This window comes from Sapajus apella, unplaced genomic scaffold (assembly GCF_009761245.1).
Source record: "Sapajus apella isolate SASKATOON/1434 unplaced genomic scaffold, GSC_monkey_1.0 scaffold94, whole genome shotgun sequence".
NCBI classification, from domain to species: domain Eukaryota; kingdom Metazoa; phylum Chordata; class Mammalia; order Primates; family Cebidae; genus Sapajus; species Sapajus apella.
In genome coordinates, this window is record NW_022437034.1 from 1,480,099 (window position 1) to 1,494,183 (window position 14,085).

Consider the following 14,085-nt stretch of genomic DNA (forward strand, 5'->3'; position numbering starts at 1 on the left):
CTGCCTCTCCAAATATTATGCAACACTGGATTCTAAATCGGTTTTAATTTCTAAAAAGCCTACAGGCATGGATATAAATTCTCAGTTCTTGTGGCTGTGGCTGCCCTATGCTCTCTTCCCAGTGGTGGACACAAACGTTAATGTACTTATTATTTGAGGACATAAAAATATAGAAGGTGGCATTTTTTCGCTTTCCCCTTCTAAGGCTGTCCCCAGAGCTGTCAGATGAACGCCCACGCCACCTTCTCCCACCAAAGGTGGATCCGGCTAACAGGAGACTGGATCGTGAACATAGAGCGTCTGTGCCCAGCTCTGGGGAAAGCCTCATCTTAGCAAGTGGCCCTCCTTGCGTCCCACAGATCGGCCCAGTACGGGGAGGCCGCGCGGTTTCACCATTAATGCTCCTGAAGGACAATAGCTCATCAAGCCCCACCGAAAGCCCCGGACCCGTCGCGGAGCCTGGGCTGGCGGGGGATGAGGCTGAGCGACTCCTCCTAGAGGTGGTTATGTGGAGAAGGAGCAATCCCTTCTCCCTCCTCCTCCTCCCCCCCGCTACTATCCGCGGCCCAGAGAACTGCCGCTTGCCGCCATTGACACGCACAGATAGAACCCAAAGAAAGGCAAAGAGTCCTGCCTGGCACCGGCGCCGCGCGGGCCGAACCTGCGCCCGGGGAGGGGCGCACAGAGGGCACCGGGCGCCTGGAGCAGGCGGCGCAGCACCAGGTGAGCCCGCCATGGCTATGGCATTATTGTTTGGGGGCTCCAGGGTCTGGAAACAAAACGCGCCGCCGGGGCAGTGCAGGGGCCAGGGAGAGCCACCCCTGCCTCTCCCCCGAGCCCCTGCGGGCGCACCTCCAATAGCCGACCCACCTCCTGCAAAAACAAATTCGTAAATCCAGCCGCCCAACTTGCTTCTTTGGGAGAAAAAGGGGGGTCTGCTAAAGAAGTGGTCAAATTCCTGCGGCCAGCGAGGGGCCGGGGGCATCGAGGGCAATGAGGGAGGGAAGGAGGAGGAACGCTGGGCTCAGCGGCGGGCCCCGGGCGAGGCTGGACCCGGAGGAAGCGGAGGGCTCCTGGGAATGCGGAGTTTGGGGCGCAGGAGCGGGAGGAGAGAGGCACCCGGCCGCTGAGGGGCACTGGGCGAGGGGTGGGGGGCTGCGCAGGGCCCGAGGGAGCCTGGGGAGGGCCGCTCGGGGGCCTCGGAGGGTGCCCGGGCAGGGCGCCTGCGGCTCCGGGCTGACAATGGAGGGGGCGCAGAGCAGCCGGGCGGAGGGAAGGGACCCGGGTTCGGGGGCGGGCAGCCCGGGGAAGGTCAGGCCGGGGACGCCGGGCGGCGGGGCTAGGGCCGGGGGCTGCTGCGCCTACACCCGGACACCGCGGGCGGGCGTGCGCCCCGGGGCCGGCGCGGAAGAGGGTGCGGGGCCGGGCACTCCCCTCCGGTTCCCTTTCCGGGGCGCCCGGTGCCGACGCGCGCTGCGCTTTCACCGAGAAATGGCGGCCTCGCCGTGGCTCGCCTGGGTAGTCTGGCTCTCGCTTTGCGCGGGAAAAAATAATAATAATAAAAATAAGGGAAAAGGGAATAAAAGTAAACTGGCTGCGGCGCTGGAAAGGGCTCTGCCGGGATCGGGGCGCCGTGCGTCTTGCTGGCGGGGCGCGGCGGGTGGGGACCAGCCCTGCTTCCCTCCCCGGGCTCCCAGCCTGCAGGCGCACCCCAGCCCCAGCCCGAGCAGCCCACCCCTGATCGCCCGTGGGTGTCCTCCCCCGCCTTTCCTCAGGGGGGCGCCCTCGGCTCCTGCCCTCTTTGTTCCTTACAACAATGGCCAAAGGGGCATTGGTTCCCAAGGGCCAAATGAGCATCCTCCAGGAGTTTCCCATCGCCTGCAAGGGGCCTCCGTGGGCCTGACTGAGGCCTGATCCTTGCCTGGGTTTTTTGGCAATGGCCCTGGATGAGTGAAGGGAAGAAAGGGGCCAGAAGAAATGGGCTGAGAACCCAAAGCGCGGGGCCCTGAGTGTTTGAGGGGGCGCGATGGGGAGCCGCAGCTCCGCAGCCCTTATTTATAAGGCCAGTTCCCCTATCACAGCAGCGCTGGGACAGAAGGTGACCATCCAGCCTCTGTCCAGCTCAGGGGAATTCAAAACAAGGGCCCAGTTCTAAGCCCCACCGACCCCAGGATCCCCTAGGGGCGATCAATCCACCACGGCAAATGGTTTCCTCGCTTTTCTCATTTGTGTTTGTTTTGAAATCCAATTGTCCCCTCCCTGGGCTGCACAGTTGCTACTGAAACGGTTCAATAGGTGAGAGAAAAAGAAAGCATTATTAAGATCGAGAAACGTGATTTCGTCTGTGATATCCTGAACCACAAACTAAGCTACACATAATTCTCAATCCGTTTTAAAACTCTTCGTATTTTCAAACTAAATGTTCAGAGCTCCAAGATTTGGAAACATGCTGGTGATTTTTAGAATTATTTTAGCCTAAGATTATCATATAAATATATGAGGTGCTTCGCGGTGGAAAACTTTATCTTGAGTCGCATAATTCGCATCTTCATAACCCTTCTTTCCTGTAGCTAAATTTCCTTTTAAAATATGCCCAGTTCTCCTCTTGTCCCGTTTTTCCTACCCTACCATAGTTACACCTCACCTGGATCCATTAATTAATCGTCAAACTTTACACATTATTAGTGGTTTCCTCTAATCAAAACTCCATAAAAGAAATTACCTCTTTGGATCCAGAATGCCCCAAGCACTCTGACCCGACACCCTCTCCATTCCATCCTCTGTCTGGTTCCCAGGGTTTTTAAGGCGCCTCTGGTCTGCCGTTTCCCAGTGGGTGGGACACCCTGCTAGCTATTGTCTGAAACAACCACATCTGTTTTCACTGCCTCCTGCCAGCAGAACAGGAGGTGAGACCTGTCTCAGGCAACTTTAAATGAAAGATATCTGTAACTTGTTCAGGGGAGGGATGTGCAAAAATTCAGCCAACTTTCTTAAGAATGTTTTTCAACCTTAAGAAATAGCCTCCAAGTTAGATGCAGTCTTGGTAAATGGAAAGTATGTTGCACAGAGATTAACAAAGAACTCGTGGTTAGAGTTTCAACAAACACTTACTGAGCTCCAATTCTTTTGTTGTTTGTTTCGTTGTTGTTTTGAGATGGGGGTATCTTGCTATATTGCTCAGACTGGTCTCAAACTCCTGGGTTCAATGGATCCTCCTGTCTCAGACTCTTGAGTATACACCAATTCTTAAACATCTCTAGACAGGGAAAGAAACAAAATATGAGGGAGTCATGGGCCTCTCTCTCATAAAGCTTACAACCCCAAGCCGAGGAGATAAAATATACGTGCAGGTAAAACAAGGTAAAAAGTGATTTTGGCAAGCTAGTGGGAAAACCGGTACTTTCCTATACTGCCGACTGATGTGTAAATTGATATAACCAATTGAAAGAGCAGTTTGGCACTCTAAAATTAATAATATGCACATTCTGTGACCCAGCATTCCATTTCTCAGTATGTCACCCAAAGAAGGAGGCATACACGAGCTCAGCATGTATAAGGATGTTCCTTGCAATTTTGGTCGTTCTGAAGAAGAAAACAGCCTAACAGTCATCAACAGGGAATGGCTAAATAAACTCTGGTGCATCTGTCTTCTAGAATATTAGGCAGCAGTTCAAAAGAATGAAGCAGATCTGTATATATCAAAACAGAAAAAGATCACCAAGATAGACTATTAATGAAAAAAGCAAATTGCAGAATAGTACATACTATATGGTACTATTGATATAAAAACAAAATAAAATTATAAATTTCTATAAGTAAAAATGCATACAAAATGGACAGAAAAGGGTAGAAGATGCCCACTAAAAGAGACAAAAACTAGAAGAATTGTCAGGAAGGGCTTTAGCCCTATCTTTAATACCCATCCGTAACCATTGTTATAACATTTGAAGTTCTATAATTTGTTTTTTTGTTTGTTTTGCTTTGTTTTGTTTTGTTGAGATGGAGTCTCACTCTGTTCCCCAGGCTGGAGTGCAGTGGCGCAGTCTCAGCTCACTGCAACCTCTGTCTCCTGCCTCAGCCTCCCCAGTAGCTGGGACTACAGGCTTGTGCCACCACGTCCGGCTTATTTTTTGTATTTTAGTAGAGATGGGTTTTCACCATGTTGCCAGGATAGTCTTGAACTCCTGAGCTCAGGCAGTCTGCCCACCTCAGCCTCCCAAGGTGCTGGGATTACAGGCGTGTGCCACCGTGCACAGCCAAGCTCTGTAATTTGAATTAATGTATGTCTTGCTTGGATAACTAAATACAAGTAATAATTTAAAAGTGGTTGATAATACGCAATGAAAGTCACAAAAACATTACTACAACAATTTGTAAAGGGAGAAGAGAGTTTTGGACTTGAAGGGAGGGTGTTGGGCTAGGCTTCGTAGGGAACGTGGCAGGGTTTGGATGCAGACGGGGATGAGGGAGCCAGGCTAGTGGAAGGAAGCTTGATGCCAATCCTGTGTTCTAGCTAGTCCTCTTTCTTTAACATGATTATGAGATTCTCTTGCAAGGCTAAGAGTCCCGGCCTGGCCTGCCCTGCCAAGGTTCAGGTTGAAGGGCGAACTAAAAGAACCCTCACAATGTTTTTTTATTGCATGAGTCTGTGCCTATCTTAGATATTTAGAAGAAAGGAAAAAAAAAACCAGTAGAGAAGTATGTGAGTTCTAATGTGGTATTGGAAGATCATGTTTTTAAAAGGAATACAGTGAAGGCTTGAAGATATCATTTTTTCCCCAATATACACTGGGATGTATATTGGGAATCAGATTGGAGGAAAAGATAAGTCTTTGGGAGGATAATTTATTTCCCCCAAAAAAACACAAAAAGGACTTTTTAAAACAAAATATTTAAGGCTGGTTTCATTTATTCATACCTTTATTGAAGGAATATTTATTGAATACGACTGTGACCTAACACTAAATGCTAGGTGGCATCTGGGGGTAAAACATGAAACAGCATGTCGGAAGTACAGCTCAGTTGCAGCAACTGGGGTAAAGGGGTTGGTTCTAGTCTGGTCTCACGGTCCATGGACAAGTCATTCAATGAGCACACTCCCTTCCAAGCCATTCCTTTCGTTGTAGCTGTATTTGGGGGGCGGGAGAGTGCTGAATGATTGATCACTCAAGTCCCTTTCAGTTTTAGGTCATGATTTTGTGAAATCCTGTGATTTCCAACATTGCAATGACTATGAATTACCAGGCAGATGGAATTTGGAGAATACAGGATTAGACTGAGGGGATCTGAAAGTGCCCAGCCTTGGGAAAAACAAAACTATTTGCCATCATGAGGGTTCTCAGTAGATGATGGCTCTCGGGGTTTTCCAAGAGTTAAACTTTCATTACTACCCCTTTACACCTGCTCCTCATACACACAACATCAAGCACTGTAGTAATTGTAGCACTTGGTTTTGAAATAGAGGGACAAAGAGGCAGAAATATGCCCAAGAAAATGTCAGACTGCATTTCAGGAAAATAGTTCTCCATAATGGTTTCTTTTGTGGAAATAAATCAAAGTAGTTAATGCTTATTAAATGTCTACTACCCGCCAGGTACTTTTCAAGCACCTTACATGTATTAACTCATTTAATTCTGACAGCAGTCCTGTAAGTAGGTACTATAATATAACTACACCCATCTCAGGAAAAAGAAAAGGGGGGTGAAGAACATGCCCAAAGTCACCACACAAGGGACTCCAAGCCCGGCAGCCTGACCCCGAAGCCCTACATCCTTACGCCCACATGGTAAGAACAAGGAGCTGCTAGCTTTCCAATGATTCTCAGATGACATTCAGCTTAATATTTGTGGATACAAATTTTTATTTTCAAAACTGATTTGTTTCACTACTTTATCTGACTATGACAAATGAAAGGAAGAATATGAGACTGAGCCACAGAACTCTGTATTTTAAACTGTCTTGTCACAACGTATTAAATAAGATAAATTTGGTGGTTTCTCTGAAGCCCTTACTGTTCATTTATCCATCTCACCATCCATCATACTTCCCCGATTTATTTGACTGGCATTGCCAATTTGGACTTGGAATGGAGTAAGTAATTCAAGTCAAAATTCTCATGCTTTGACAGAAATGTGTATGGAAATATGCAAAGACCACCGGGGTACAGACATCTACTCCAGCTAACTCGGTGATGTCAGAAGAGTTAGAGACACTGACCACGTTTCTTTACACAAAGTTACAACACAGGATCTGGTCAAAGATTTGGGGGTTGTTTCTGGATATCAAAGGCAGTCCTGACGATAGAGTTTAGATGCTTAAATTTGGGATATTTCTATGACAACAGGATAAAAGCAGCATAAGATAAAATCAAACGTACCCTGGAACCCAGGCCCTGTGCTGGCTGGGCTGGCAATGACAATGGTGTGTGTGTGTGTGTGTGTGTGTGTGTGTGTACACCCAGAATTTTGTAACTTGTATTTTGCATTGCTGCCTTCACTGCTCAATGAGACCATTAAAATTAAACAGTGGTGGTAGACCACAAAGAGGCAAACCCCAATAACTTATGCAATATGCCACATAAACGTTTAGGTCAGGTGGTAATTCACTGGGTTGGTAAACTTCCAAATTGAGCTTTCTTGCAGAATTTCAATGAAGTGATCATTGGCCTAAGTCCCCCCACCTGCCCCATCACCACTAAACTGAATTTTCACCTCAGCTGTTCCGTGGTAAACACTGCAGATTATTGTCTTGGGGTGGAGAAAAGGCAGTCCTGGATAGAAAAATCAAGCCGATTCTCTCAGGTCCAGTTTTTCTTTTCTGTGGTTATCCTGGGTGATGAAATAGCGACTTCAAAGGAAAGATCCTGCAGATATGACTTATCTCTCCTGGTTGCTCCATCTCTGTGAATGTAAGTGACAGTTGGGGCTCAGAGGGGACATATTTTGAGCATCTTACAGGTTGGAGAGGACCTCAGAGGTGAGAAGGTGCAAGGGTTCTCAGGTGGGGCCCCACAGAAGCCAGCACTCATTGCAGGCCCAAGGCAGGAAAGGTGGGGACCAAGCTGTTGAAGTTCCCAGGCCCCTGCCCACTCCAGCCAGCCAGGACAGCTCCCCTTCCATCTGTCTTATATATTGGAGCTTACAGAAAAAAAAAAAAATTTTTTTTGAGACAGAGTCTCACTCTGTTGCACAGGCTGGAATGCAGTGGTGTGTTCTTGGCTTACTGCAACCTCTGCCTCCCAGGTTCAGTGATTCTCCTGCCCCAGCCTCCTAAGTAGCTGGGATTACAGATGTGCACCACCACACTGGGCTGATTTTTGTGTTTTTAGTAGAGACAGGGTTTCACCATGTTGGCCAGGCTGGTCTTAAACTCCTGACCTCAAGTGATCCACCCACATCCACCTCCCAAAGTGCTGGGATTACAGGCGTGAGCCACCACGTCTGGCCTCCTACAAATTTTTGTTCAAGCAAAAGGGTAAGCCCTAAGAGGTCTACAGATTTGCCTACAGGCCACAGCTAGTCACAGCCAAACTGGAGACTCCCTCCCTATGGTCCACCGCATCTTCCATTCTACCACCTTGATGTCCGCTTGAACTTTGGCAGGTTTCACCCACAGAGGAGATGGTGTGGTGTGGTGTGGCCAGTGGTAGCCCTTAGCTGAAGCAGCTGATACAACATGCCGGGACCGGGAGCTACAGGGGACCCACACATGCATAACCAGGGAGGAGCACTGCCTGTCAGCAGCACAGAACACAGAGATGCAGCAAAAGACCCAAGCCACTTTTCCCACAGTGCAGCCACCTGCTGTCAGTCCTGCACCGACAGCAAGGCCGGGCATGGTGGCTCACGACTATAATCCCAGCAGTTTGGGAGGCTGAGGCGGGCAGATCACTTGAAGTCAGGAGTTGGAGACCAGCTAGCCAACATAGTGAAACCCTATCTCTACTAAAAATACAAAAATCAGCAGGGCGCACTGGTGGGCATCTGTAATCCCAGCTACTTGTGAGGCTGAGGCAGGAGAATTGCTTGAACCAGGGAGGCAGAAGTTGCAGTGAGCCAAGATCACACCACTGCACTCCAGCCTGGGAGACAGAGCGAGACTCTGTCTAAAAAAAGAAAAAGAAAAAAGGACAGACAGCAAGAAAAACTGGGTAGGGAGGTGCAGGCAGAGGAAGGGATGGAGGAAGAGGGGTTCCAGAACAGTCTGTTGCTCTAGCTTTAAGGGCAGACAACTGGCCCCACTGATGTACTGAGTTGCTTAGCAAACACGGATGTCTCTGGAAGCCCCTGGTGGATCGGGCACACCAAGGTGTACAGCCCAGCTGCTCTCTAATACTGAAACATTCATCTGGCTCCTAAGGGTGCTCCTACACACCCCCACTCCCACCTGGGAAGTTATCTTGGCTCAGACAAAGCCAGTGCCAGGCTCGGGGAAGTAAAGAAGGCACTGCTTATAACCATAAACTGCACTACTAATTTGGATCTGTTAGATTTGCAGAAAACAAGATAGTTTTCCTACTATTATACTTGATAAAGAGTTTATTTAAATTAAAAGAAAATACTGGTCAGGCCAGGCTCAGTGGCTCCTGCCTATAATCTCAGCACTTTTGGAAGCTAAGGTAGGAGGGCTATTTGAGCTTAGGAGGTCAAGGCTGCAGTGAGCTATGACTGGGCCACTGCACTCCAGCCTGGGTACCAGAGACCCTGTCTGAAAAAAAAGAAAAAGAAAATGCTGGTTTAAAGAAACCAGACTACCTTGTCTTTTTATGAAGGCCGTCAGCATGTTACATAAAGTTTATTCTTTCTCCCCAAAAGCATTCAACAAGGGCATGAGCTAAGGAGTTTTTCTTTCTTTCCTCTCCTCCCTCCCGGGATCCCAGTATAATTTTAAATATTGTTTATGGGAATCCAACTGTTCCTATTTGTCAAGCCTCGAAGAACAAAAAGACAAGAAAGGACCAGGCTGGACCCACTGCGGGTGTTTTTGTTTTGTTTTCTGTGAATGAATACATTCGGAAAGGCAAACTGGTTCATTTTCTGGTTGGTTTTCTTCAGGAATGCATTGCTAACCCAAAGTCAAAGAAAACTAAAATTATGCTTATTCATATCTCATCCAAGTACCACAGGTGGCCAAACATATTTATATTAGAAAATAGCAGAAGGCTAATAATAAAGAAGCAACCTACAGTATAGATCAACAACTTCTGCTTTTCTCTCTTTCAAAACAACCATAGCTCAAGTTCAGCAGAGACAACAAAGCATGTTAAAATGTCTCAGTATCCTGCAGTAGCAACAGCTATCCTAAATCGGCCCCATAAATGCCGCCACCCCTTGTCCCGCTCCTCTAGAGTGACCGCACATGCTCTGCCTCTGAATTACAAAGAATGAGCCTGCAGTCATACCTCCCCCTCCACGACGAGACTTGAAACACTTTTTTAAAAGGGAATGATTTGTTATCCAATAGCATAATTTAAATAAATTGGATTAATGCTTGGTTCTAACATTCATGGTTGGTTAATTTGGTTAATTTGATCGGCATGTCATTTTGATGAAGCTGCATTTGATATAGCCCTTTACACTATAAATTGTTAATGTGCTTTAACATATAGGACGATAAAATTATTGACTATTCTCATTCACTTAAAGGTGGCCTTGAAAGAAAATGGTTTGGAAAGTATTACTTGTACAATAATGATTTGCCCTTGGAGTTCATAAATGGAAGTGTAATAGACCCAGTGATTTAGCTTGTATTACTGAAAATGGTTTTTACAACTACCAAATAATGCTAACAAACTATTATTATTTTAATACAGTACTTAGGGTAACACACCAAAAAAAAACAGTCAAACTCTATTAGGTGGGAAGCTAAGATTTTTTTCATACCCTTTAAAATATATTTCTATGTATAGTTAATATATTTTATATTGAATCCCCTCATTTCCTACCTAGTTTTGTTTTATTTCATCTCAATTTATTCTCCCAAAGGATTATTCTGAACTGACAGAGTAAAGATGCTTCACTGCAGTGTCTCCATCACTTTTCATAAATATTTACAATATAAAATATTCTGAAGCACAATACAGGGATAAAAATGAATAAATTGAATAAATTTCAGCAATTTTAAAACAGTACACGAGTCCATTAGGGATGACACTGTGAATTTCATGTTCATGAAAACAATGTTTAAATTTTTTTTTAAATTTCAATTCCATTATTAAAAAGCTCTAAGGTCTCTTATTTCTAGATTTAAAATAATGTATGATGAAAGCATTTTGATTTGCATACTTCTGAAGAGAATGATCCGAAAGAGTGCTTTAAAATAAGCTGTCTTGTGATTCTAGATCCTTTGTCAAGGTGATTCATTGGTAAGACCAAACCCCACCTGTGACACCCTGGCCTATAATTACAGCTCCCAATCCTCAAATTACTGACTGCTCTCTCTTTTCAAAAGGCTCCTTGCAGAAGCTTGACTGTAGGAAAAAATGGTCATTTAAGTCAGGATGCTGTTGTATGTTCTCACTCATAAGTGGGAGCTAAGCTATGAGGGTATAAAGGCATCAGAATGACACAATAGACTTTGGGGACTCATGGGAAAGGTGGGAAGGGGGTGAGGGATAAAAAACTACAAATCAGGTTCAGTGCACCAAAATCTCACAAATCACCGCTAAAGAACTTACTCATGTAACCAAATAAAAAAATTAACAGAAACAAAAAAATTAAATCAGATGCTGGAGGCGTCTAGTGGCCCACCTTACCTTTCTGGCTGGCCAAGGGTGTGTTCCAGCCCTCCTCAGTTTACAAAAAAATTAAAATGTTGAGAAGTTGAGGTGTAAAATATGGCCCACTGGTTGTCAGCTCTTTATATTTCAAAAAGAAATTATTTGAATAAAAAGAAAATATTGGTTGAAAGAAACCAGACTATTTTGTCTTTTGATGAAGGCCATAGGGTGTTAAGTAGAGTTTCCTGTTTCTCACCAAAACCAACTCATTCAATAAGGGCACGTGCTAAGGGATCGCCTGTCTTTCCTCTGCTCCCCCTGGGATCACAGTTTAATTTTAAATATTGTTTATGGGAATCTCACATGCTGCAATTGTGCAAATACAGACACACTGAGTTGGATTCTATTTTATTAAGGACTCTTTATCATCTATTGATGCAAAATTTTATATTCAATTATCTCAAGATCCGTTCATTTTCAGTGACTCATCTGGTGATGAAGGTGATCTTAACTTTTTAACATTACATTATTACTCAATTATAAAACAGTTGAGCTATTTCTCTTCAGCAGCATACTCATTTCTAGGCTGATCCATAAATGAGGTTTGTTAAAATGACATTTTCAGTTTCCAGTTCAAAATGATGGACTGAGCACATGTGCTTTCTTTCAACCCCCTCCTCTCCAGAGCCACAGAAATAATGGTAAAGAAGTACAAATAAAATAAACAATAACAGAGGGCCAGGGGCTGGCCCTGATGTTAGCCATCAGCAGATGGGAGATTTCAAGAAATTTCCAGAAGACTGAAAGTGCATAAGAGCATATGTACGTCACAGGGGAAGCCACAACTGAGAGCAAAGGCAAGAGGGAACTGCAGGGAAGGTGGGGAGGGTGAGAAGTGGGGACTCACTGAAGGTCTGTCTCCAGGACAGCTCCATCAATTGTCCTTTCTCCCTGCTATACTACTGGAAGAGTTCCCAGCAATTTGGTGTTTAGCCCTCAAACTAACAATCTGAGAGTTCTCTAAAGCAATAAAACAACTACAAGAAACCTGCCAGGTGGCTCATGTCTGTAATCCCAGCACTTTGGGAGACTCAGGCGGGCAGATCACCTGAGGTCAGGAGTTCAAGACCAACCTGGCCAACATGGCAAAACCCCACCTCTATCAAAATACAAAAATTAGCCAGGCGTGGTGGCAGGCACCTGTAGTCCCAGCTACTTGGGAGGCTGAGGCAGGAGAATCACTTGAACGGGGCGGGGGGGTTGGTGGCACAGAGGTTGCAGTGAGCTCAGATCAGCCACTGCACTCCAGCCTGGGCAACAAGAGCAAACTTCGTCTTAAAAAATATAAAAATAAAAAAACTACAAGGTATATGTAGAATTTCTAGGATGGATATCACTCCACAAAATAAAGTTCCTCCCTCATTCTGACATTTGGGGGTTCTCAGTTCCTAACTAGACACCCTAAAGCTATGCCTGCTGATATGGCTTGGCTGTGTCCCCACCAACATCTCAACTTGAATTGTATCTCCCAGAATTCCACATGTTGTGGGAGGGACCCAGGGGGAGGTGACTCACAGGGGCTGGAATTTCCTGTGCTGTTCCCGTAATAGTGAATATGTCTCACGAGACCTGATGGATATCAAGGGTTTCTGCTTCTGCTTCCTCTCATTTTCTCTTGCTGCTGCCATGTAAGATGTGCCTTTTGCCTCACACCGTAATTCTGAGGCCTCCTTAGCCATGTGGAACTGTAAGTCCAATGAAGCCTCTTTTTTTTCCCCAGTTTCGGGTGTGTCTGTATCAGTAGCGTGAAAATTGACTAATGCAACTAACTAGTTCCTAACTGGACACCCTAAAGCCATGCCTGCTAATTGGCATGCCCCGCACACACACCCAGAGGTCCCAAACAGGAAGCATGCCTACCAATGGTTGAAGAAAGCTCTCCTGCCTGCCTATAATCAACAACCTTGTCCTTCTTTTTTTTTTTTTTTTTTTTTTGAGACAGAGTCTCACTTTGTTGCCCAGGCTGGAGTACTTGAAAAAAGATCATTGCAGTGGCACGATCTTGACTCACTGCCATCTCCACCTCCCAGGTTCAAGCAATTCTCCTGCCTCAGCCTCCTGAGTAGCTGGGATTACAGGCCACCAAGTCCCACTAATTTCTGTAATTTTAGTAGATACTGGGTTTCACCATTTGGCCCAGCTGGTCTAAACTCCTTACCTCAAGTGATCTGCCCACCTTGGCCTCCCAAAGTGCTGGAATTGCAGGCATGAGCCACCTCGCCCAGCCTTGTCCTTCATTCTTAAATACAAATGCATAACCAAAGATCACCAGACATTTAAGAAAAGCCAACATGAAAGATGAAAATCAACCAATCAATAAATAGAACAATTGCCTGATAAAACAATTTAGAGAACAGAAGATAAAATTATAATTAGTTTCAGAGAGATTTGAAGGCATGGTGCATTCATAAAAGAACAGAATGCTATAAAAAAGGAATAATTGGAGAACAAAAAAGAGCTCTTGGAAATTAAAAATATGATTACCAAAATTAGATAAAGACTGAAGAAAAAAATAGAAGAAAAAAAATAAGAGACTTGGAATATTAATCCAGGAGATGTAATACCTGGTTTACAGGAGTCTCAGTAAGAGACAAATAAAGGGGGTATTGGGAGAAATAAAGAAAATGGCAGTGGACTAAGTGGGGAGGGATAATCAAATACATAATAGACAAAAAATTCCATGTTATAAAAATCATAAGTTTTCAGGTTGAACCAACTTATTGCCAAATGCTGAGCAGGGCAAAGGGAGCTTGGCAATGACTTCAAAATATTGAAGCAAAATGATTTTGACACTAAAAATGATAATCCCCCACTAAATGATACCCTAAAGATCACTCACATAAGGTAGTTATGTTTGTGTAAGAAAACAAAGTTAAATTAGCTGGGCATGGTGATGCGTGCCTGTAATCCCAGCTACTCAGGAGGCTGAGGCAGGAGAATTGCCTGAACCCAGGAGGCGGAGGTTGCGGTGAGCCGAGATCGCGCCATTGCACTACAGCCTGGGTAACATGAGTGAAACTCCGTCTCAAAAATAAAAAAAATAAAAAAATAAGAAAACAAAGTTTAGGCCAGATGTGTTGGCTCATGCCTGTAATGCCAACACTTTGGGAGGCTGAGGTGGGAGGATCTCTTGAGGCCAGGACTTCCAGACCAGCCTGGGCAACATAGCGAGACCCCCAACTCTACAAAGAGGTACAAAAAGAAAAAAATAGCGGGGTGTGGTACACACCTGTAGTCCTAGCTATTCAGGAGGCTGAGGTAGAGGATTGCTTCAGGCCAGGAGGTCAAAGAGAAGGAGGGAGGGAAGG

General features: G+C 45.4%; 1 protein-coding gene across 1 annotated transcript in view; it reads left to right on the forward strand.

Annotated features, from left to right (window-relative positions):
• The first annotated feature begins 556 nt into the window (after positions 1–556).
• The window catches only part of LOC116535352 (core histone macro-H2A.2), a 58,319-nt gene continuing 44,790 nt past the window's right edge, over positions 557–14,085 (forward strand). Inside the window, exon 1 of the mRNA XM_032256226.1 lies at positions 557–723. The gene's annotated coding sequence lies outside the window, so the exon portion shown is untranslated. The remainder of the gene's footprint in view (positions 724–14,085) is intronic.